General features: G+C 34.8%; 1 protein-coding gene across 1 annotated transcript in view; it reads right to left on the bottom strand.

Annotated features, from left to right (window-relative positions):
- LOC120420876 (extracellular serine/threonine protein CG31145-like) overlaps positions 1-9,683 on the bottom strand; it is a 103,331-nt gene extending 93,648 nt beyond the window's left edge. The window contains exon 1 of the mRNA XM_052709221.1: positions 8,944-9,683. The gene's annotated coding sequence lies outside the window, so the exon portion shown is untranslated. The remainder of the gene's footprint in view (positions 1-8,943) is intronic.
- Between the last annotated feature and the right edge of the window lie 15,850 nt (positions 9,684-25,533).

Here is a 25,533-nt window from a genome sequence, read left to right as displayed (position 1 = left end):
ACACAAAAAAAAAAATCAAACAGGCAAGGTAACAACAGCTTATGGGAAGTTCGAGTCGGGGGCGATGGCATGGATGCGATAATCTTCCCCAAGGTTAGGGCCAAGATCATCAGCGAACGCGCTATCGCTGGGCCACGGGAGTGGCAGATGATGAGAGGTGATTTGGTTGTAAACGGTATGAGGGCGAATATGTTTTACTTGAAAAATTAATAAATTACAGTATTCCAAATAAAAAATGCTAAACGTGCTTTTTTCACAAAAAAATTGTTCCATTTTACCAACTTTTTCAAAACTGAAAATCTATTGTAAGATTGCAAATCATAAAATTTACTACCATAATTTGATAAAATTTAACCTGTTGTTCAGTTTACCGTTAATTTTTTTTAATGATTAGTTCTCAACGTTCTCAACTCTCGCGATCTTCAAAATATTCATTTTTTGAATTGGCTGAAATTTTGTCTCAAAATTGGCTGAAATCCCTACTCAAAAGAAGCAATTTGCATCATTACTTTTTTTCATACAGGTCTCCTTACAATTTTGGAGGCTAGTCATACAAAATGGGTAACGGATTTCTTGATCGATTTGGTGTCTGCGGCAAATTTGTAGGTTATGATTAGTATTTTTCGGCAAAAATAGTTACACAGAAAAAATCAGACTTTTTAATTTAACGTTTTATCAAAAGTAAAATTCCCAAAAAAGACTTATTTTTTATTTTTTAAATTGGTTGATATGTTTTAGGGGAATAAATCTTCTGACTCATAGTGTTTTGTGATGCAAAATCTATTTTAGGAGATATGAAAAAATCAATATGTTTTTTTGGAAAATATCGAAAATCTGGACAAAAAAATTATTAACTTTTTTAAGCAAAATAGAATTTTGAATCCAAAAGTTTTTTCATATTTTTTATAAAATGTAGAGTTTTCAAGTTAATTTTCTCCTTAGACCTTGGAAAATCGGGCAATAAGTTTCTGAGATATGGCCTCACAAAGAATTCGAATCGACGAAAATGAGTATTTTTAAATTTCATCTAATTACAATGTTGGTAGTTGTCCTTAAAGAAGGTTATTAAAAAATTCAAAAATCTGTATCTTGGGATCGATTTTTTTTTATCGATTTGGTATCTTCTATAAAGATGAAGTTATATGTTGAACTTCCAAGTAAAATATTGTCACATTCTAAAAAAAACGTTAGTTTGACTTTTTACACAAAATATTTAAAAAAATGGCATCTTTTGAGCTGTGGTCAAAATTTTCCATATTCTATGAAAAACTTGGAAAAAAGTCTCAAAACTTTTTAGAAAATATGTACCACCAAGCCTGAAGCCCTATGAAAAAAAAAAAATCCTATAAATTTGCAAAAAAAAAAACATTTTAAAAAGGCTGGAACAATGGTTGCTGCGATACAGCAATTTGGAAAAAGGTTTCATAAAATTTTGAAAAGTTTTAAAAGTTAGTTAACTATAATTTAGAAAATGTTGATGAATAATATTCTCAAAGTGTCAGGATTTTCTCAATGAACAAGATTTTGAATTGTAAAACGGAATTCATTTTCGGATATTCTGGAAATTTTGTTGTCGTTTGTATTTGAGTAATTCTCTACGAAATCGGTCTTTTTTCTTCAATTTTAATTTTTGTATTTTGATTCCGACTGAAACTTTTTTGGTGCCTTCGGTATACCCAAAGAAGCCATTTTGCATCATTAGTTTGTCCATATAATTTTCCATACAAATTTGGCAGCTGTCCATACAAAAATGATGTATGAAAATTCAAAAATCTGTATCTTTTGAAGGAATTTTTTGATCGATTTGGTGTCTTAGGCAAAGTTGTAGGTATGGATACGGAATACACTGGAAAAAAATGATACACGGTAAAAAAAATTTGTGATTTTTTATTTCAATTTTTATCACTAAAACTTGATTTGCAAAAAAACACTATTTTTATTTTTTTTATTTTTTTATATGTTTTAGAGGACATAAAATGCCAACTTTTCAGAATGTTCCAGGTTTGCAAAAAATCATTGAGCGAGTTATGAATTTTTGAATCAATACTGATTTTTTTCAAAAAATCGAAATATTGGTCGCAAAAATTTTTCAACTTTATTTTTCGATGTAAAATCAAATTTGCAATCAAAAAGTACTGTAGTGAAATTTTGATAAAGTGCACCGTTTTCAAGTTAAATCCATTTTTAGGTAACTTTTTTGAAAATTGTCGCAGTTTTTTATTTTTTAAATTAGTGCACATGTTTGCACACTTTTAGAAAATATATTTTTGAAAAGCTGAGAAAATTCTCAATATTTTGCTTCTTCGGACTTTGTTGATACGACCCTTAGTTGCTGAGATATTGCCATGCTAAGGTTAAAAAACAGGAAAATTGATGTTTTCTAAGTCTCACCCAAACAACTTAACATTTTTCAATTTCGATATCTCAGCAACTAATGGTCCGATTTTCAATGTCAAAAAATGAAACATTTGTGAAATTTTCCGATCTTTTCGAAAACAATATTTTCAAAATTTTCAAATCAAGACTAACATTTTAAAAGGGCGTAATATTGAATGTTTGGCCCTTTTGAAATGTTAGTCTTGATTTGAAAATTTTGAAAATATTGTTTTCGAAAAGATCGGAAAATTTCACAAATGTTTCATATTTTAATATTGAAAATCGGACCATTAGTTGCTGAGATATCGACATTAGAAAATGGTGGGTTGTTTGGGTGCGACTTAGAAAACATCCATTTTACTGTTTTTTAACCTTAGCATGGCAATATCTCAGCAACTAAGGGTCGTATCAACAAAGTTCAAAAATGCAAAATATGAGAATTTTCTCAGCTTTTCAAAAATATTTTTTCTAAAAGTGTGCAAACATGTGCACTAATTTAAAAAAAATGAAAAACTGCGACTATTTTGAAAAAAGTTACCTAAATATGGATTTAACTTGAAAACGGTGCACTTTATCAAAATTTCACTGAAGTACTTTTTGATTGCAAATTTGATTTTACATCGAAAAATGAAGTCGAAAAATTTTTGCGACCAATATTTCGATTCTTTGAAAAAAACAGTATTGATTCAAAAATTCATAACTCGCTCAATGAATTTTTGCATAACCTGGAAATTTCTGAAAAGTTGGCATTTTATGTCCTCTAAAACATATCAAAAAATAAAAAAAAATTAAAAATGGTGTTTTTTTGCAAATCAAGTTTTAGTGATAAAAAGTTAAATAAAAAATCACCAAATTTTTTTTACCGTGTATCATTTTTTCCAGTGTAGTCCGTATCCATACCTACAACTTTGCCGAAGACACCAAATCGATCAAAAAATTCCTTCAAAAGATACAGATTTTTGAATTTTCATACATCATTTTTGTATGGACAGCTGCCAAATTTGTATGGAAAATTATATGGACAAACTAATGATGCAAAATGGCTTCTTTGGGCATACCGAAGGCACCAAAAAAGTTTCAGTCCGATTAAAAAATACAAAAAAAATCGAATGACCGAAATCCTAGAGAACTGCTTAACTAATAAATATTATGTGATTTGAAACATAATTTAAAAAATCAACTAATGATTTAAAGGTAAAACATATTCAATAGGAATCAATTGTTTTATGAAAAAAACTAGTTTTTACGAATTTCTGGCAAAACTCTGACATTTTAACTTTTTTTTAGTAAAAATTTATATGTATTTTGTTAAAAACTAATAAATTTAGCTAACTTAGCATCCCGAGCAGACGGAAATAACTTGGGAATAACATTTTTTTGGTATTTGAAAATACTAGCCCAATAACATTTTATGTTATTCATAACAAGATTTGTTATTCGTCGTTATGATTTTTTGTTATTGTATTGTTATTATAATAACAGACTTATAACTTTTTTAGTAATTCTTCGAATAAATCTTTGTTATTATTTTTTGTTATTTTAACAACTAATCCGATCATCCCAATAACAGTTGGGGGTATTCTTCCATAGCAAAAAATGTTATTTCCAAGATGTTTTGGCTTTCAACCAATATCAGACCAATAACAATTTGTGTTAACATAACATAAACTGTTATTAAATCCTTATACAAACATTGATTTTCCAAGAAGATTCCATAACACTTTCTATTATTTTAATAGCATTTGTTATTGAAATGGCATGAATTTTGTTATTACCGTTTGCCCGGGATCAGCAATCTAAGTGATAGTATATTTGATATTAAAATAAAATGTTTACACCTTAAACCTGATTTAAAAAGAAAAACTTAGTCAACCTGGAATCAAATATAAGAATTTTCAACGCAACTATTTGTTTAAACACCTTTGAAAAAACTATTGATCAAAAATAGAGCATGAACCTTGTGTGGCCTACCCCAGTTATGTTTTGAAAAAAAGTAATCTTGAGAAAAACATTACCATTTGGAAAATATTAAAAATAAAATGAAGTCCCACAATGTCACCTCGGTTACGGTACACACAAAGTTTTTCATCAAACTTATTTGATAAATGATGCACATTTTTTCGGACAAAACGTGTAATTGTACATCAGAACATAAGTTATATTACGTTTGTATGGCGTCCGTTTTCTTTTTAGCTTAAATTTAACTTTCTAAATACATCCTAGATTGGGGAAATAGTTCGAGTATGTTAGCACCTTATTGACTTGATGCTGCCAAAAGCCATGAATATTGATCGTCAATCTCGGTTATTTTTACCTCTTCATGAATATTGAAATATATCTTCTCTGTTACGCTCGAAAACCGATCTGAGGCGGCGCAGGGAAAGTTTGCTTGGCGCGAAATAGCGCAAAATTCCTCAAAATCGAATGCCCACATGTTTTTCCAAGCCAAAATGCCAAACGGTCAAGTCCCGGAAAATAAAACCCGAGATCATTTACACAGTCAACGATCGGGTTGCTACCGGGCCATCTAAATATTTCACCCGCGGTGGTTAGCACGGAGGATAATCAATCAGGTCGTCGTGAATTGATTTGCTGGCTGGTGAAACATGGTCTGAAGCTTGGTTTGTTTTTGACGCATTTACACACGACAGATTGGTTGTTTGTTTATAAACGCGGTGACTGTAAACTCGTTGATCATCACGAATAAAGAGGTTGCGATCTTTGTAGAGTAGAGTTGGGTCTCTAAACGACACAACAGTTCAAGGTCCTGCTCTGAAATATTAATGCGTGACGCAAGATTTTGTTTGTGAACAGACAGCTGACCGAAGTCATAGTTTAAGATTCTCACGCATCTGATCGAGAGGAGAATGTGGCCAAGTGGCAGCGATTCAAGAATGCGGGATTTGCACTGACCTGGCGATGCCACGTCATGTCTGACTGGGTGACGTGACAGCCAGTAGTGGGTGGTTGTTGTTTTCGTGGATGTATTGTTGTTTTTTCGATGAAAACTAAATATATTCAAATTGAGAAGTTGTTTTTCATTGTTTGCATAAAGCCCATATATTGGGTATATGCAGAATGGAAAAATGTTGTTTTCGGACCAGATTACTCCAGGGAAATCATTTGCATGTCCAATCGAATCAAATCAGTTGAACTGAATTATCCATCGATGCTGAAGACAGCAATGTCTTGTCAGTTCAAGCTTGAATCAACAATTATGCAAAGTTTTGAGGATGATCTATCTGAAATCCTGTGTGAATGTTTAAACAAAAAGCTTTCTTATTTTTGGGTGATATTAAGTCATTCTGTCTTGTAGAAAACTTATTTGTAGATAAATTTAGGAATAGAAAAAACTCAAATATTTCAATAGGCATGCCTACATAGTAGGGTGCCCAGAAAAAATGACCCCCTGCTCCACAAGCAAAAAACGATTGTTTGGGTTATTTTAAGCATCTGTGTAAATTTTGAGCGAAATGGGTTTAGATTAACCCATTGATACCCGAGCCTAAAGTTGGTGAAAAAAATGTTTTTCAAACAAAAATTACATTTTAAAAACGCTAATAACTTTTAAGATTTGAGTTTTACAGCTTTGGTATGTTCTACAAAGTTGTAGAGCAATAAATTTTCAATGAGAATCTCACTTTTGGGAATATTTGGAGTAAAGTAGGGCACCGTGCAGACCAAACCATAAGAAAATTGGGGTTTCCATACTTTTTTTCGATTTTTCCCATACAAACTTCACCCTCGAGTATCAATGGGTAAATGTTGTCCGATTCTGCTCATATTTGGCCCAGAGTTCTAAAATAGCTCAAGAAACAATATTTAGCTTGTAGAGCGAGGTTTTGAGAAAAAGTCCCATATTCTGGGCACCCTACTACATAGTCACCTATAAATCACAGTAATTTCCCGGGCAGAGGGTAATAACAAAATTTATGCCATTTCAATAACAAATATTGTTAAAATAACAGAAAGTGTTATGGAATCTTCTTTGAAAAACCATTTTTGCATAAGGGTTCAATAACAGTTTATGTTAACATAACAAAATTTGTTATTGGTCTGATATCTGTTGAAAGCCAAACCCGAGCAGACGGAAATAACGTGTAAATAACATTTTTTGATATTTGAAAAAACTAGGCCAATAACATTTTATGTTATCTATAACAAGATTTGTTATTCGCCGTTATGATTTTTTTGTTATTGGATTGTTATTGTAATAACAGACAAACAACATTTTAAGTTATTCTTCGAACAAATCCTTGTAATTATTTTTTGTTATTTTAACAGCTAATCCGATCATTCCAACCGTCCCCTAACATGACAGTTTTCGTGAGTTGCGCGTATCCACCGACAGATGGCAAGTGGGCCTCGTCGGAGTACGCCCATCAAATACGCAACTCAAAATTTGCATAGGAAACTTTTTTTTCGTGACGGCTTTTGTGGCACGCTCACTTCAACAGTTCTAGACTAATATTTGAGCGTGGCGTATCTCTAAACAAGTTTTTAAAGAAAATGATTCCATAATGCTTATTTTGTCGTTTTAAACCAAAACAAGGCAAAAACTATATTTAATTAAACTATTCGCCATTTTCAAAAAATTGGCTAGATAATATCGAAGGCCGCCATCTTAGGCCCACTGGGCCCACAAAACGGGGTACGCTCAGTTTGTATGGGAGCTGTCAACATGCTCCCGGGCTGGATCATTCCAATTACAGTTGGAGGTATTCTTCTATAACAAAAAATGTTATTCCCAAGTTGTATTGGCTTTCAATCAATATCAGACCAATAACAAATTTTGTTATGATAACATAAACTGTTATTAGACTCTTATGCTAAAATGGATTTTACAAGAATATTCCATAACACTTTCTGTTATTTTAACAGTATTTGTTATTGAAATGGCATGAATTTAGTTATTACCTTCTGCTCGGGAAACAACTTTGGAATTACATTTTTTGTTATGGAAGAATACCTCCAACTGTTATTGGGATGATCGGATTAGTTGTTAAAATAACAAAAAATAATAACAAAGATTTGTTCGAAGAAGATTAAAAAATGTTATTAGTCTGTTATTACAATAACAATCCAATAACAAAAAATTCATAACGACAAATAACAATTCTTGTTATAAATAACATAAACTGTTATTGGCCTAGTATTTTCAAATATCAAAAAATGTTATTCCCAAGTTATTTCCGTCTGCTCGGGTTATCAGTTCCAGTAGCCTGCATTCAATTCGCAAAAAAACAATGTACCGAAGTAATACGATGAGCTTTGTTTGGTACTGTTCACTTTTGAAGCAAGGCATCATCCATGTGTTATCTAAAATCTAGGTGATTAGGTCGATTCCAAACAGAATCGTGTGCGCGAGTGACGATTAATTTTGATAATTTAAAGCCATAATTTTCGAATCAAAAGTTCAAGTTCTGCTTTGATTGGAGTCATGAAAAAAAAAGGATTTCGTTAGGTTATGTTTGTGTGAGTGTCCTCGACATCCGGAGTTGGACAATCAATTATAAGGAATTTGGTTTACAATGATCGCAGAGCAACCAATCGTTAGCTAGATCAAAATCTATAAAAACGCTGGTTTTAAATCTTGTTCGCTCAAGAATCGGCTGATTCGATCAGTAATGAGTTAGTGATCATTACTCATTGATCAGTCCATTTTTTGTAGTATCAATTCCTTTTACTGTTTCCAGTATTTGACGAAAAAACTACTCTGAAATTATGATCTACATTCCCATGATTTCATCTCTTTCATTCAAGCTCAGTTAAATGAAATTCACTCGCTCGAGAAAACAAATATCCCCCTTCGCAACCCTGAACCGCCACCATCCCACCGCCTGGAAACGTCATCCCCGGCGCGCACGTCATCCCACTTTGCGATGAAACTGCCGAGATAATCGGCAACAACAATAGGCGTTTGAGGTTAAACGCTCGAACCCATGCAAGCGGCTGCCAACAATTTAGCACAGTAGTGCCATCTAGCCGCGACAACGTGACTAACCCCGCCATCCCACTTGTCGGGGGGTTGGTTCCTTCGGGGAAGAGAGATGGGCCAAGGCCTCCTTGATGCTGCAATCCCTGCGTTCGATTGGCACACGCTTCGCCGATTAGACAGTTGGACGCCGGAATTTGAAGAACTGTCACTTTAACAAACACTATAAATGTAGCACTGAAACAAAGTTGGAGTCAACTGTCACTGTCAAACCATCGGACGTGTACTGTAGATGCTTTCAAGGCGACCCAACCAGTTCTGTGAACTCTCTGTGGCCTGCTTCCGATTGGGCAAGACAAACTTTTGCTCGAAAAGTAATTGGGTTGGAACGGAGTTGACGGAAATCAGCTGATTAGCTGGAGGCACGACTCGTCAGCCGGTTGCCCTCGCTGTATTGCCAATTAGCTGCGCGACGGTTCTCACACAGGTCATGGATGTTGCAGCTAATTGAAAATCAATCACGAAAATGGACCCCGGGAAGTTTCACCATCTCGGCGAGATTGGTCGCAATTTGGAAATCCACCTCCACCGAGTAATGTGAGCCTTCAGGGCCGTTCAACCAGTCTCTTTACCTGGCGATTCCTCCGACTGCGGAGATCCACTTTTATTCAGCAACCCTCGCTGGCGGTAACATTCCGATGCAGTAGTGAAGACGCGATGTTCCACCGGAGAAACAGGTTTCCACCAAAGAGAATGACACAAAAATCAATAAACCCTGCCGAATCTGCTCCTCACCGACGACGACGACGATGTTTGGTGAAACTTTTACCCAAAAACCCGCTATTGCTTCACAACTTTCGAACCAGCACCGAATTTGGCAAGGCGAAATGTCAAAGTATTACAATCGCTCGAAACACTGGCGATTCACTCGCGAAACCCCAACCGCAAAGCGAAATCCGATCCGTAATTGTGCACTAGATGAAAACGAAAACACACTTCACCTCTATTATTTTCTAGATCAAACGCAGAGTATCACAACACACAGACACCTCTTCTCTTGTTTCCACTTGCGCTCTCTCTTTGCGCTAGCTGTCACTCTCACCGCACACTTGACAGCCAGGCAATTGCCAAAGAAAACCGAAAATAATCGCCACGATTGGGTGTAATCACGTACTAACCAAAACGGCGGTCTACCTCACTTTTAATCAAGCAAAAATTACTTCCTATCCTCACGCACACAAACTTTCCCGCTGACCGCACGAACAATCACACACGCACACTTCCATAACAAAAGGCAAAACAAGAGGCCAGTCACTTGTCGCACCAAAAACTGCGCGTTGTGTTGTTTTCCGATCACCACTGACTGAGTCTGGTATTATTGAAACTAATAATTGACTGTCAAAAAAAGAAGAAGCTCGCTCTCTCATACAACCCACAGTTACACCAACACAAACCCACTTAGAAAAAAGAACTCACACAATCGCGCGTTTGAACGCTCTGAAGATGCGACGATGACATTTCGCGGCCGCGCGACGTGTTTGTGTTTGTTGTTTTGGTTGAAAACACGCTCTCTCGCGAGCGAGAGCAAACTCGTTCGCTCTCCCCCAAACTGGTTCTGCGAGCAACCAAAGAGATGGTGCAACTTGCATGCAAGTTTTCTGCTTTTTGGTTGAAGAATTCGTTGATTATAGTTTGTGCAAGATGAGTCGGGTTGGGGTGGTGTTGGTGATTTAAATTGCTTGGAGTGTGATGGTGTGCGTGCCCTGGTGGTGATTGTCAAATGTGTGTCGCAATGTTTACCTTCATGTTTTTGGGGAAGCGTGCGAGCGCGCGCACTCTCTCTTTCTCTCAATGTTCTGCTTGGGAATGCGATTGACTGTTATACTGGGAAGAGGTTGAGTTGAGAGGATGCTTTGTTTTGTGGAACACTGAGAGAGGAAATGACACTGTTATACAGGGTTTCTATGGGGAAGATTACGATGACGCTGGAAAGATGAGCACTTTCAAAACACGAGAGACAGATAGTTTGTGAAATTATTCTATTATATTATTATTATTTTGATCATTGAATAAATAGCTTGATTTTGGGAGACAATATTTAAAAAAAAATATTTTTTTAAGGAGAAATAATCTATTCGCCTTTTTCGGCAAAGTTGTTTCCTGAAACAAGAACTATGAAAACGAAGTTGACTTTATAGCTGTCGGCCACTATTGCTAGTACCAACCACTAGTGTCTTCATTTTAATCCACAAGGACTTCGCCGCCCTGGGCTCCTAAGTGTATGAAAGTATGGCACGGAGCGACGGCGCCGAATACCCATATTTACACAAAGAATTTTAGAGCGCCCGCCGCGGGATTCGAACCGGCGACCTCTGGATTGTGAGTCCAGTGCGCGGTCCGATTGATTCACACGGGCGGGACATGACAAGAACTATGAACTACCTAATTGAAATTTTGAAAAATATAAAAAAAAATTAGGGTTCGCAAAAACTTATTTGGCTTGGGCTGCTCGAGTTCAACATCAATCATGCTCTTGGGATTCAAGCTACAGTGTATCAAAAAAATGTCCGTACAGACCTGCACGGCATATTTTTAGTAAAGTTCCAACTTTTATATATCAATCGACGCGGAAGAATGTCCTCATTACGACCCTGACATTGATTTGCTAAAAAGATGTCATCAAAAAATTACAAAAATAATTTACTAATAAAAGTCTCAAATTCTGGTCCAAAAATTGTCCGATCACCTTATTAAACTACTGAGTTTGATTGATTTATGATAAAGCAATTAACTAAATATTGTAAGTTTGTTGTCTTAGACACTAAAGTATGAAATATTTAAATTTTTTCTCAATTGATCCAATAACTTTGTTAAGAAACCCATACAATTCTACTTTGTCAGTTCTGTGCAAAATGTAAACATTTCATATGGTGTCTAAATCGGGCTGTAGTGAACGGATTTGAATGCTTCAAGTTGCAAAAGAAAGGTATTTTTATCCTCTATTTGACCATCGGAAAGGTGTCCCCCAAGCAGCCACTCTGGTTCCCGACCGATCGGGATTATCCGACGGTTTTGTTCCGAAACGCTTTTTTTTACTCCAAAATGACAATGAAACATGTGTAAACCATTTTTTTTCTACTGTTTTTGTTGGAAAATGTTAAGTTGGTGTTCTTTTAACACTTAAAAATAATTTTCGATAAATAATGGTTTGAAATACTTATGTTTCGAAAAGTTTTACATAAATAAGGGAATTTATACTTTATTTTCATATACGCTTACCAAACAAAGTTATCAAATGTTCAAAATCGCTTCAAGTTGTGTGCACTTTAAAATAACAATCTTACAACATTTAATTAATTGCTTTATCAAAATTCAACCAAACTTAGTAGATTAATGATTAATGGCCTAAATTTGGAACTTGTTAGTAAATTTTTCTTGTATTTTTTTATTACATTTTTTTTTGGCAAATCAATGTCAGGGTCGTAATAAGGACATTCTTCCGGGTAGATTGATTATATATCGGAATTATAGTCGGAACTTTACTAAAAATTTAGGGATTATAACAGCGAATAATGTTTCCGGACGGACATTTTTTTGATACACTGTATGTTTACTAACAAGATTGTGTTTCAACCAGGACTGCGAAGTCGGATAGAATTTGAAGCGACTCCGACTCATATTCCGACACTGACTTGTGAAAATTTAACGACTCCATCCTGACTCCGATGGGTTCGATTCCCATCTGCTCCAACCTCCAACTCCAACGGCTCGAGCTCCGACTTCAACAAATACTATTATAAAAATTTGTTATAAATTTGCCAACTCAAGGAGGTATTAGACTATGACAAACAAACAAACAAATAGGGCGTCCAATTTTCCCGGGTTTTGAATTTCCCGGGAAACGGGAAAAATATTTTTTGAATCCCGGGAATTCCTGGAATCCCTGGAATTTTTTGCAGCAGTCATAAAATCTATGTTTTCATTATATTTGTTACGTTTTTCTAGCTTAAATCTAAGAATTAGCTCAAAACTGTTAATGGTGGTAAGCTACACTTCAATCTGAACAAGAACAGCAGTCTTTAGATAGTTTAAAACACATTAAAAAAATGTGTTCTTTGATGTGCTTTGGAATTTAATTGAACCAGAATTTTGAATATATTTCTTTTATTTTTTATTTCTATAATATAACTACAAAAGCGTATACAATTTAATTGAAAGTGTCTAAACAACAAGAAATAAAATTAAACCAGACAATGTAACACTTTGGATAAGTTTAGAATGTTATGTTTTATATTTAAAAACATATTATAAAAATTATCTTTAAGTTACTACCAACCCACTACCAATTGGGGATAATCGGGACTGCAGTCTGAATAGGTACAGGAGATTTTAGAGCAATAAATTTGGAAATCGGTGTACTAATTGTTTTGATCTGTTCCTGTTGTAATCGAAATCAATCAAAACAATCAGAACATTATTCAAAAACAAATTAGCTTAAACAGCTGTCTTAATTCGTTACTTTTGTCCTGATTTGCTCCAGATGCCGGTTTTTGATGAAAAGTAAAATAATTTTTAAAATATTATGCTTTTTTCAAGTTTATAGTCATAAATATAGGTGAATATAATAATAAGTCTTTTTTTAAATAAATAAAATTAAGTAATTTGATTAATTTGATATGTTTTCCATTTCGGGAATTCCCGGGACAAAATATGAAAAATCCCGGGATTCGGGAATTCCCGGTTTTGGAAAAAATCCCGGGATTTTTGTCCCGGGAATTCCCAGGATGGACGCATTACAAACAAACACGCAAACTTGTCTGTATGTCTCGCAAACAAAGCCAAATTTATGCAGACTAACGTTTCCGCAAATAAATGCAGCCAAACTGTCAAATTGTCAAAACGTGCGTTTGTCATAGCCTAATACCTCCTCCAGACTCCGACTCCGGCAGTTGAAGATATTGCTTCTGACTCCAACTCCAACCAGGGATGCAAATGATCAATTCGAGGAATCTGGCTGCTCATCGCTGTAGTAAACTCCAGTTACATTTTTCAGCAAGATGTTACTCAAAGCATTTCTTCGCCGTCGTGCTAACTGGTCGTACGTGCTTTTTGGGGCACATTGTGTTAAGAATGCAATTTTGCGCAGCTCACAATGCCTCACCTTTTGACCTTCACAGATCCCCAAAATTCGATTTCAATCCTGAGATATTCAACGAAATCCGAAAAACTCCGTACATTTTTGTCACTTTACATCTGAAAGTAGTTTCAATCTTATCGTGCTATCTTGTCACTCCCTAAAAATTGATGTAAGTGCGACAACTGGCCAAAGGGATTTGAGGTCAGAACGTGTTTGACACAGGTACGAGCTCGACTACCGTAAACATTTTTAATTATATTTCGGCACTCCGGCAACAAAATTCAACCAAACTTCGGGGCAATGCACAGAATGGTCAACCAAACAAAACATGTTTGTTATTGTTTACATTGCGTGCACTTGTTATTGTTTATACAATGTCAAACATTAAAACGCGTTTTTTCTCGGAATGCCAAAAAGCGACGTACGACAAGATAGCACGACAGAGTCGATTTGTAGAGTTTGTGGAACCCTACAAGATAGTCCAGGTTTGCTCACGAATTATTGATTACTGAACGCTCCAGAGAGCAAACAAGATTAGTCGATCAAATGATGATCACCGAATCATGACTCATCTCAGTCAGTTGCCTCGAATTGATCATTTGCATCCATGACTCCAACTCTGACTTCGACTCCAGCTCTCTAAAAAGACCCGACTTCGACTCCACAGCCCAGGTTTGAACTACTCTTCTGCATACTCTTTACTTACTCTGCATAACAAATCTACTCACGAGTTTTTTTGGAGGTAATGCTTTGGATTCTCAATACAATCCAGCTATCAATTGGTTTTGTTTGTTCAACATTAATCTAGAGCAAGGTCATTGTCCAGCTTAATTTCTGTTTCATTTCTGATTAGTCAGACTTTCTACTTTTTCTCCTCTGCTTTATTTAACGAAAATGGGAAAGACAAAGCAGAGAGATAAGTTCAACCAGCTTTTTTGTGTTGTTATTCTCTGCAATTTATTTCCTCGCCATTAAGTTAATTTGAATGTTTTAAAATCGTTTACGAGTCTCCGCTGAACCTGATGCTTAAGAGCAAAACATGATCGTAACATTAAAACGAGACTTCCGGCGCACGAGTGGTTCAAACATACCCGAAAAAAGGGCCCCCTTTCAGCAAGAGATCACTTCACCGATCTCTGCGCAAGCACGCTGGACACGTGCAGCGTGATGATCGGATCTTGGGATATATTCAATTGCTTGAACGCCACGACGTCTGATCGACACTTTGTAGAGCAGTTTTTTGCCGTTGTACTCGGTTCATCTGTTTGAACATAACTTGAGAAAATCCAGCTGATGATGATCACGATATAAGATGCTGTTCGAGAGGAGTAGTTTTAGTTTCGTAATCGATACTTTTGCGTAGTGGAGCACTGAGTTGTAGACGGCGGCGTCTGGTGAAACTAGTAAAAGTTGAGAGTACTTTCTTATTGTTGATCGAAATGAGATTTCAATCAGAGTGGCTGGCAGCCTTCAAAGTTTAGCTTTAATATTTTCTTACTCACTTCGGAAAATTTACAGAAGACTCTGCTCTTCTTACATCCAGCAGCTTGTAGCAACTCCGCCAGTACAACTCATTTGCGCGAAACAATCGACTCTCGAGATCGGAGGGCTCTTCTGCCCGAGAGCAGCCACATTCCTTCCAGTTCAAGCTGCTATTGCATGGAGTACGGGCATGCAATACCTGGCTCATTGTAAACACACCACCGAACCCGGCAATTTGCCCGCTGGGAACATTATGCAACGTGACAAAAAACGACGATCGAGCAATTCACAAAAGAAGAACTGTCTCAGCAGCAGCTGGGCACGACTCGAACATCTCGGCGAGTTTTCTTGTCTCATGTTCCCCAGCATCGAAGTGTCGGTTCATGTTGCGAGGGTGGCTTGGAAGTCTCTTTTTTGTTGTGTATGCTTTTCTTGAAACATTTCTATTTTCTTGGCTGTGCCTTGTCGGTTGCTGAGACTGTAATTGTTTTTTGTCTTGTATTTTTTTTCTCTTTCAATTTCGTTCGTTCACGAGGGTATCTCATAATTAGAAGGTGTTCGACCCCTGAGGAGTTCATGGGTTGTGCACGCGAAGATCGTGTGACATACCAGCATATGATAAGTCTGGCATTTTTTTGCAATTGTTGTGGCATGTTGCGTAATTGTTTATGGTTTAGATTGATTAATAACAACATTTTGGCGAAACGTAAGGAAATTTTAACTAATTTGCGATAACTTTAAATTGAAAAAATAAAAATACGAGATCTTTGAAGTATTCTTATGTGAATTCGCCTAACTGTTGCAAAATTCAAAGTAAAAAAAAAGTTAATATCGACTCTGCACAGGACTAGTGACCAATTCTTTGAAATTTCGGTCATTCGATTTTTGTTGTATTTTTTAATCCGGATGAAACTTTTTTGTTGCCTTCGGTTTGCCCAAAGAAAAACTTTTGCATCATTAGTTTGTCCATATAATTTTTTATACAAATTTGGCAGCTGTCCATACAAAAATGATGTATGAAAATACAAAAATCTGTATCTTTGGAAGGAATTTTTTGATCGATTTGTTGTCTTCGGCAAAGTTGTAGGTATGGATAAGGACTACACTGAAAAAATATGATACACGATAAAAAAAATTGGTGATTTTTAATTTCACTATTTGTCACTAAAACTTGATTTGCAAAATATACACTATTTTTAATTTTTATTTTATTTTCCGATATGTTTAGGGACATCAAATGCCAACTTTTCAGAAATTTCCAAAATGGGCAAAAAATCATTGACCGAGTTATGAATTTTTGAATCAATACTGATTTTATAAAAAAAAATGAAATATTGGTCTCAAAAACTTTTCAACTTCATTTAACGATGTAAAATCTCGATTAAATTTTCAAAGTGCCCTATCTGCATAGGAAACCCATGAGGGATAGGTTGTTTTGAAAATTTAATCTAGAAATCAAATTTCCAATCAAAAAGTACTTTAGTGAAATTTTGATAAAGTGCACCATTTTCAAATTATAGCCATTTTCAGGTAACTTTTTTGAAAACAGTAGCAGTTTTTCATTTTTTTTAATTAGTGCCCATGTTTGCCCACTCCTGAAAAAATATTTTTGAGAAGCTGAGAAAATTCTCCATGCTTTGCATTTTTGAACTTTGTTGAAACGACGCTTAGTTGCTGAGATATTGTCATGCAAAGATTTAAAAACAGGAAAATTGTTTTTTTTATGTCTCCCCAAACAACCCAATATTTTTAAATGTCGATATCTCAGCAACTAATGGTCCGATTTTCAATGTTAAAATATGATGACCATAATATTTCAATTGTTTGACTTTCAATTTGAAATTTTGTAAATTTTGATAAAGTATTTTTATGTTTCATACCGTAAACCGGGGTGACATTGATTCATTTTTTTTATTTCGTTTTTTAAATATGTTCCCTGGGATAGGTCATACAATGTCTGTGCACTAAGGTGCCCAGAAAAAATGACCCCTGCTCCGGAAACGGGTTATTTTAAGCAACTGTGCCAATCTTGAGCGAAGTTGGCTTTGATTAACCCAAAGTTTTTCATACAAAAGTGACTCTTTTAAATCTGTAATACTATTTAAGGAATAAGTTTTACAGCTTTGGTATGCTAAACAATGTTGTAGAGCATTAAATTTCCATTTAGAATCTCACTTTTGGGAACATTTTTTTATTTAGACTTTTGGGAACATTTGGATAGGAGAGGCAGACAAAAACGTACGAATTTTTGGTTTTTCATGCCTTGTTTCTGATTTCCCATACAAACTTCACCTTCGAGTATCATTGGGTAAATGATCACCGATTTTGCTCATATTTGGTCCAGAGTCCTAAAATAGCTCAAGGAACAATATTCAACTGTTCCATATTCTGGGCACCCTACTGTGCACCTTAAGAAAATAATGCAATAGCGCTTAAAAAAAAGTTTTGTTGAAATTGTTATTTTAAAATCAGGCGACTTCCAAATTTAACCTAAAATATGTGCTAATTGAATAGTTTACGTCAAATAGATCATTATTAAGGTTATTTTTTTGTTATGTTCATGTGAAAAAATCACAATTGAATATTTGTTCAACTTCGTTCCATAACTTTAAAAAATTAACACAAATCTAAAATTAAGTAAATTAAAGGCTGCAAAAAAATCAATCGAAATTGTGTTTTTTTTTCGTAGAATATAAATTTTGGATGCCATCAAAAACAAATTTTGAAGCGCGAATCCAAAATTTTCCAACTTTTCAAAGAAAGCCAATAAATTTGAAGATAGTATGAATTATATTTAAATAAAATTTAAAACTTTTGGCATAGAAATTAGTTTTATCTGTTTTCAATGTAAACTTGTGCAAATACTTCGATAATGCAGTCCGTTTTTCGATTCAAACTCATATAAATTGAGAAAATCAAGAATATATGGAAGTATAAAAATAATCCTATTTATTAATGTTTTCATAATCAAGATTGACTAACTTTTAAACCTTCTAAAATTTGTTAAAATCTGCTTCTGTGGTTTCATTCCATTCCGTTCATATTTTTAATTTATAAAAAAAAATCTTCAACCCTTTTTTTAATAAGAAAGAGCAATTATAAATTAATTGCTCTTGCTTACCGCACAAAACTCTTTGTCATATAATTTTAAAATAATTTATAATTATTGATTTAAAAAAAAGATGTCCTTTACAATCTGTGATCCAAAAAATCATAGTTTACAAGATGTAGAAAAACAATCAAGTTATGATTAACGCAAAAAATGAATAAATATAATTTTAAAAAATTATTAACTTACCCATTTTTTTTTCATTATGGGTAACTTTTGTCTATGAAAAACATAGCTTGTCATGTTATTTTTGTTTTTTCAAGACTAATGCAAATTTATTTTCTTGCGTTTGTTTCTTGGAGTAATGTTTGTTTATGAGTTTTAATCAAATTAGAGATTTTAAAATCATTTTAAAACAATTAATTTTAAAAAGACGCAAATTTTTTTTTTTGAAAGACAAATCAAAAATAACAAAAATTATCAAATTGAAAAAATATTAAGGTAAGATAATTCGTGAAAAATGCAAACAAAGCTCTTATGTTAATAAACAGTTTTTTTTTGTCTGTTCTACTTCTTTGTAGAATATTTATGTATGTAAAGCTACAAAAAAAAAAATAATTAAAAATAAAATTAAAAGCTCAAACATTTGGCCAAAAAAAAAATGCTCAAAAAAGTACATTACATTTCCATTAAGATGAGTGAAGGGAAATGGCAGCGGTCTAAATATAAAAAAATATGTAAATACTTGTTTTTTTTTTTTCATATTTTGAGTACGTATAAAAGCCCCTTTGATACAAAATTTCTATCTCTTCATGAGCAAAAAGTCATTGAAAAATGAGGTTTATTGAAAACCCCGAAAATGTAAGGTATCGTACCTCCCCACCGTCACAAAAAATCGAAAAAATGGAATCGTGATCAGGGACCAAAATTTACAATAATTGTAAAGTTTTACGGAAATCGAAGAGGGGATTGATCATTTTTTTTCGATTTCGTTGGAGTTGGTGGAGAACACACATTTTTCCAGTTGTTTCTTGCAATGTTTTTCGATGTAAATTTTTTTCTTAAATGGGTATTTTTCTATATTATCCGACAAAATGTTAGCAATATTTATTGCAATTCTCTGATTGTTTTGTGTTTTATTAAATTTGAAACCAAGCTTTGATGATCTGTGCGTCAACATAGCATAATTGCAACGAAATTTTAGTTTAAGATTCGATCAAAAAATAGCACTGATGAATCAATCAATCAGCAAAACAAATTTTCCCAAGATAGACTTGCAATCTCCAAAGTGTCCCAAGATCCATTAGCAAAAAAAAGCAAAAATGACTTCGACATTAGCGGCAGATGGTGCAATCTCGAAACGACCTCTCCGCACGATCACGTGACGGTACTCCATTTGTAGAGACAAACTTGCCGGGGGGGTAGTTGGCTCACCAGCACCGAAAACGGTTTCTAGAGCGCCTAATCGTCTTCTGGGGTATGGCAGCAATTGGAGCCCAAACCCAGACCTTACTAAATCACGCAAGCCGCTTAGTTAAAGCTCCCACACGTATGATAAATTAGCGGTTTGCTGGTTACTTTTGTTTTGTTCTCACAGTTTGAATGAGAGTGACTTTTTTTCGAAACAAGAGTTCTACGGAAAAATGTTTGCTAGTTTGAAACAAATAAAAAAAAAATGCAAAACTAAACATTTTGGCCAAATTTTACCCTTTAAGTCAATGTATCCAAGTAGCATCTAATTCCATCTTAGCGAGAAGATCATCTTGAAATGATCACAAAGTCCACGTATCGCTAGCCTGGAGGCATTCAGCGTGGAACGTCTAACCGAGCCGAGTTGTTGTGGTTTGGTGCGAACTTCCAAAACTGCCGACTGGGAAAGGGGATGATTAACCTCGATTTGGTTATTGATATATTCTCGGCGTGAACGTTTTTGGGCGGTTGGATAACGGTGGAGTGGGTAAAAAAATCACATAGGAGGGAGCGGATAATTTTGTGTTACTTACAATATAAAAAAATATGAATCCAAAGAAATTACAAAATGAAACGAATGATTTTTCTTGATTTCTTTAAAAAAAGGCTAGCATGAGTTATGAAACAAATGTTGCCTCATTCGATTACCACTGTCAACAACTTCCCCCTAAAGCGTGGTAATATTTTGACTCTCTTCTCATCTCGACCGAAACCGTATGCTTGACTACACACCTTTGGCCAGGTCCTGTTAATCTGCGCCAAATCTGGTTTCTAATTCGCCACAGACACAGCACACACGTGTTTGGCTGCTGCGATCACGAAAGCTCAACCTGCTATCATAAGCCACTTAATAAGCCGTTTGACGAAACTCTCCCAAGGAAGAGGCCGGTGTTGAAAAGATCTTTTTCCTCTGAGAGGAGTGCACAGGAAGATAAACGAGGTGGCTTTTGGACGTAGAACCAGTTTGGCTGGAAGTAGAAAATTGCAAAATATTGGCATATCTAATTCGTGAAATGAGGCCAAAAATTTCCATCAAATTTGATTATGTTAAGTGCTGGAAATACTTTGAAGAGAAGAAAGTTTCTTTTCCTTTGAAGCACGTGTTTTTTAAATTTTTTATTTGCTGATTGCTAATTGTTTTACTTTAATAAATAAATAAAGTGCTTGACTTCTCTAAAACAAACTTATTTTCCGATGAACAAACAGTGCTATGGAGTCGGAGTTGTAGTTTGAGACAATACATTCCGAGATGGCGGTGTTGTATTCGTGAAAGCCGAAGTCGGAAACCGGAGCTGGAGTCAAAGTTGAAGTCGGCTTATTTTAAATAACTATGGGCCTTATTTTGCCCTATCATGGAATCGATCATGGTAACTCTCTAATGTTTTTTTTAATTCTTTTCCGTTGTTCAGGAGGTCATTTTGAGCTACCTGTGTCCACGAAAAACTTTGCTTCTCATGTTCCATGTTTTTCTTTGATCATTTATAGTTTTTGCCTGCCTCACCTCAATAAGGAAAGGCTGTAAAAACACTCGAAAAATGAACTTCATTATTCGATCTCGTAGACCCACCTTCACGAATACCTATCGACTTAGAATCAAATTCTGAACAAATGTCTGTGCGTGTGTATGTCTATAAGTCCGTGCACCGAAAAATATGCACACAATTATCTCCGGATTGGCTGAACCGATTTTGACCGTTTTGGTTATTCGATCCGTCTTGGGGTCCCACAAGGCCCTAGTTGCCCTAGTTGTTATGAAGTTGTGTAAAGTACTTCAAATGTTATGCTTAAAAAACGATTTAGCAAAAGTCCAGAACATTGTAAAGAGGGTGGTTTTTGTAAGATAACCCATCATGTTAAACATTTTTAGAAAGACCTTTCCAGCGAGCCCAAAACATTTAAGATCTGATAAACCTATCAAAAGTTATAAGCACTTAAGTGTTATTTATACACTTTTTGGAGGCCGCATTTGGAATTGTGTCCGGGTCCATCATGCGACCCGTTTTTAGTTAGATAATTAAAAGACCTTTCAAATGAGCCTAAAACATCGAAGATCTGATAACCCTATCAAAAGTTAAAACCACTTAGCTGCCCACCATTGAAAAAACGGCTTATATCCACTTTTGGCAAAAACGAGATATTAGCACCAGGTGGTAGAGGTTGTTCCAACGCATCTTCTGGAACTTGAATTTTACTGAAATAGTGCTTAGACTTGGCTGCCAATGCGAAAAACCAAACGGCTAATATGCCACTCTTATGGAAAATGGCCTTGACGGAGATTTTGTCACAAACACTAAAACGCGTTTTTCTCGGAATACTTGATTTGGCATAATAGCCGAATTTTCAATTATGGGCAGTTAGGTGTTATTTATACACTTTTTAGAGGCCGGATCTCACATATTTTGATGAAAAAGTTGTCCGGATCTACCTTGCGACCTATCGTTGGATGGGCAATCAAAAGATGTTTCCAAAGAGCCCAAAAAATTGAAAATCTGACAACCCTATCAAATGTTATAAGTACTTTAGTGTTTTTTAAACACTTTTTTGAGGCCGACTCTCAGATATTTTGATAAAATTTAGAGCGAGTCCACTAACTGGACATACCCCTTTGTATGGGACGTCGTTTGGACCTCACCAACACGGAGAAAAAAGAGTTCCTAAAATCGTGAACAAGCGTTCATGAAAATGAGAACCACGAACAAAGTGTTCAAATCCCATGGTACGATTTTGAAAAACGTACCATGAAATTTGAACACTTTGTTCGTGGTTCTCATTTTCATGAACGCTTGTTCACGATTTTATTTGTATTTTTTGATTTGGCTCAAACTTTGTGGGGGCCTTCCCTATGACCAAATAAGCTATTTTGTGTCATTGGTTCACCCATACAAGTTTCCATACAATTTTGGCAGCTGTCCATACAAAAATGGTGCGTACATATTCAAACAGCTGTAACTTTTGAGTGAATTTTCGGATCAATTTGGTGTCTTCGGCAAAGTTGTAGGTATTATTGAGGACTATTGAGAAAAAAATAGGTACACGGAAAAAAAACTTTGCGGATTTTTTAATCAACTTTTTTTTCACAAAAACTCAATTTCCCAAAATTCGTATTTTTTGATTTTCGAGATTTTTTGGAATTTTTTAAATCAAGACTTACATTTTAAATGGGCGTAATATTAAATGTTTGGCCCTTTTAAAATGTTAGTCTTGATTTAAAAATTTCCATAATATTTTTTTCGAAAAGATCTGAAAATTTTACGAATGTTTCATGTTTAAACATTGAAAATCGGACCATAAGTTGCTGAGATATCGACATTAGAAAATGGTGGGTTGTTTTGGTGAGACTTAGAAAACTTCAATTTTCCTGTTTCTTTTCCTTAAAGCGGCTGTATCTCAGCAACCTGAGGTCCAATCTTCAATGTCTCGTAGACAATTTCATATCAAATTTTCTGAACTTTAAAAAAAAATTTATTTACAGAAATGGTCACTCATGGTCACTTTTTAAAAAAATCGAAAAACTGCAAATATTTCGCTAAAATCAAACATTCGGTGGCTATATCTTGAAAACAGAGCCCTTTATCAAAAAATCGGTAAAGTACTTTTCGGTTGGAAATTCAATTTTACATTAAAAAATGACATCAAATTTGTTTTTGCATGAGATTTCGATTTTTTTTTTCCAAAAAATCACTATTTTTCAAAAATTCATAACTCGGCGGCAGATTTTTTGACCATGTTTCTCTATGGCTCAAAAGTTGCGGGTTTTGGTCCCCTAAAACATATCAAAAAATCTCGAAAATCAAAAAATACGTATTTTGGGAAATTGAGTTTTTGTTAAAAAAATTGATTTAAAAATCTGCAATTTTTTTCCGTGTGCCTATTTTTTCCTCAATAGTCCTCAACAATACCTACAACTTTGCCGAAGTCACCAAATTGATCAGAAAATTCACTCAAAAGTTACAGTTGTTTGAATATGTACGTACCATTTTTGTATGGACAGCTGCCAAAATTGTATGGAAACTTGTATGGGTGAACCAATGACACAAAATAGCTTATTTGGTCATAGGGAAGGCCCCCAAAAAGTTTGAGCCAAATCAAAAAATACAAAAAATAAAAATGGTCGAAATCGGCCGATTTCGTAGAGAGTTGCTCCAAGGGAGTATTGGCATTTGAGTGAAAAAATAGCATGATTTTCACACTCAAATAAAAAAGTGTTCCATCCAGATATTAACTTGGTTAGACCTGCAGCTTGTAGCGGACCTCTGAGACTGAGAACGCTTTCGGTAAGGCAGTTTAACATATTAAATAGACACTTTTTCTTTTAGTGATTTTTTTGGTTGTAAATTTTTGTCCGGGGAATCCCTTAGATCAAATTGTCCAGTAATAATTTTATCATATTTGTGTTCCTGAGACAATTTCACAATAGAAACATGCTCAAAAATATTTATTTTCATCCATTGTAACCCTTTAAAAAATGAAAGTTAAAAAAATTAAGAAGCTACCTTTTTCTGGTGTCGTCTAGAACCTTCAAACTTTCTGTCCCGATCTGCCCCACTTCTCGTTGGCCTGGAGTGCTCATATTTTGGCCAGATGCTAGTTTTATATGTACAAACAACCCCTGAAAATTTCAGGCAGATTGGTGAGGTCGATGCGAGATGGGTATGCTTTGCTCGTGGACTCGCTCTTAAGTGTTATTTATACATGTTTTTGAGGCTGTGTAGTGTATTCACTTTATGAATGTGAGGAAGGCACCAACCATCTAAAGGTGGATTAAGTAACGTAACTTATTTGCATTTATCATGTTTAGTTTATGCTTGTTTCTTACGGAGTTTGGCTCACTTGGCCTCCTCCTATCACTACCTTATGCTTTTTTTTGTTGGTTTTTCGTATTCATATTCACACATTTATAAATTTTGCTTGTTATCCAAATTTTCTTCCATAGAATGATACCATTATCATTTCGAGAAAATGAATAATGACACTTTTTGAATTATTGGCAAAGTCACAAAAATTGATTTAAAAAAAAGGTGTGTGCTCATACCAACCCTTGAAATTTTTGTCGATTTTCAAGTTTGTAACCCCTTTAGTAATAACTATCACAACAAACTTTATACATTAGAACTGTCATGCTGTTGTCAAAAATTAAAGTTCATCATCCTGGTACGAGAATAGAACTCACGACCTCTGGATTGGAAACCCAGCAAGCCGCCAGCCGAAACTCATCCCCGACCGGTCAGTATTCCCAGTAAGCAGTTTTACTCCTTTAAGGGATCTGACTTTACCGAGCCAGACAGGAATCGAAACCGTTACCTTTCGCTTACAAGGCAATACCCGTAACCTCACGGCCACGGTAGCTCGGCATCAAATTTCCATGCACTGGCACTGTAGCAAAAAAGATAACTTTAAACATATTAGAGTGAGCATTTAAATATACTTATTTTGGCAATTTAACTAAGAGTTATGTAGAAAACAGCTTTGTTATAAAACTTTATCGGAGATGGCCAAAGAATGACCCGTGGGCCAAATGTAGACCGCAAGGTGATTTATTGAGGCAAGGGAACCATTTTGAATGATCTTGTTAACCCTTTACAACCCAACCCCGCCTTTAGACGGGTTTCGATTTAAAAATTCGGCAAAAATCCATTTTCAACCAATTTTTGAAGAATGCTTAAATTACATTTTTCAACCAATTTTTGATCTTTAAAAATCATTGGAAAGAAGAACTTTAAAATTTTAGAATATGTATGGGTTGGAAGTTTTACTTGTTTTATGTGACTTTGATAATGTTTTGAAAAATGTCATTTTTTTAGAGGTCAACTTCAGCAGTGTTTTTTACTAACATTTCTTATATTTTAAGTAAAAAGAAGTATGCAGTATTTTTTCTAGTGTCCCAGATTATGATTTTACACATTTATTTACAATTTAAATGATAATTTTTTTTTTGTAAAATCGTTTATTTAGTTCTGATTTGTTTTACATAGTTAGGTTTTTCACTGTTCAATCATGTTTAGTTCAATCTCGAGTGTTTCTATTGTGAGAGGACAATCTGGCTCTAGAATGTAATTTATATAAACAATAAAAAGCTTAAGAGCC

This window comes from Culex pipiens, chromosome 3, assembly GCF_016801865.2.
Source record: "Culex pipiens pallens isolate TS chromosome 3, TS_CPP_V2, whole genome shotgun sequence".
Taxonomy (NCBI): domain Eukaryota; kingdom Metazoa; phylum Arthropoda; class Insecta; order Diptera; family Culicidae; genus Culex; species Culex pipiens.
Note: the sequence above shows the minus strand (reverse complement) of the source record. Positions and strands in the feature narration are given on the sequence as shown.